Source organism: Anolis carolinensis, chromosome 4 (assembly GCF_035594765.1).
Source record: "Anolis carolinensis isolate JA03-04 chromosome 4, rAnoCar3.1.pri, whole genome shotgun sequence".
In the NCBI taxonomy this organism is placed as follows: Eukaryota; Metazoa; Chordata; class Lepidosauria; order Squamata; family Dactyloidae; genus Anolis; species Anolis carolinensis.
In genome coordinates this window covers 256,239,021-256,239,928 of record NC_085844.1, presented here as the reverse complement: position 1 = coordinate 256,239,928, position 908 = coordinate 256,239,021, and positions in this window count along the sequence as shown.

Genomic DNA, 908 nt, shown 5'->3' with positions numbered 1-908 from the left:
TGTAGTCAATGTTTTCAATATATTGTGATATTTTGGTGCTAAATTTATAAATACAGTAATTACAACATAACATTACTGCATATTGAACTACTTTTTCTGTCAAATTTGTTGTATAAACATGATGTTTTGGTGCTTAATTTGTAAAATCATAACCTAATTTGATGTTTAATAGGCTTTTCCTTAAACCCTCCTTATTATCCAACATATTCACTTATCCAACGTTCTGCCGGCCCGTTTAGCTTGGATAAATGAGAGTCTACTGTAATAATAATAATAATAATAATAATAATAATAATAATAATAATTTTCGCACTATCCAAAAATATATCACACAGTCCTAGACACTTGGGAAGTGTTCGGCTTGTGATTTTGTGATATGAAATCCAGCATATCTATCTTGTTTGCTGTGTCATACAACGTCGTTGTGTCAATAATAATAAGTTTATTTATTCCCTGCCTCCATCTTCCCCTGAAGGGGACTCGGGGCGGCTTACAGATAATATCAGATTAAAAACAATAACAATATACAATAAACCAATAAACAAAAAACATACACAAATTATATAATGTTAAACATTAACCTATAGAAATAAAAAAAACACTTAATAAAACATGAAATTAAAAATAGCGAGGTTATGATCATAGACTAAGTAAAGTGCACATTATAAAAGTTATTCTAGGTTTTCCAGCAGGAACTGGATGGGCCCGGGCTGTGGCGCAGGCTGGAGAGCAAGCCAGCTGCAACCAGCTGCAATGAATCACTCTGACCAGGAGGTCATGAGTTCAAGGCCCGCTCAGAGCCTGTGTTTGTCTTGTCTTTGTTCTATGTTAAAAGGCATTGAATGTTTGCCCATATGTGTAATGTGATCTGCCCTGAGTCCCCTTCGGGGTGAGAAAGAAGGGCGGAA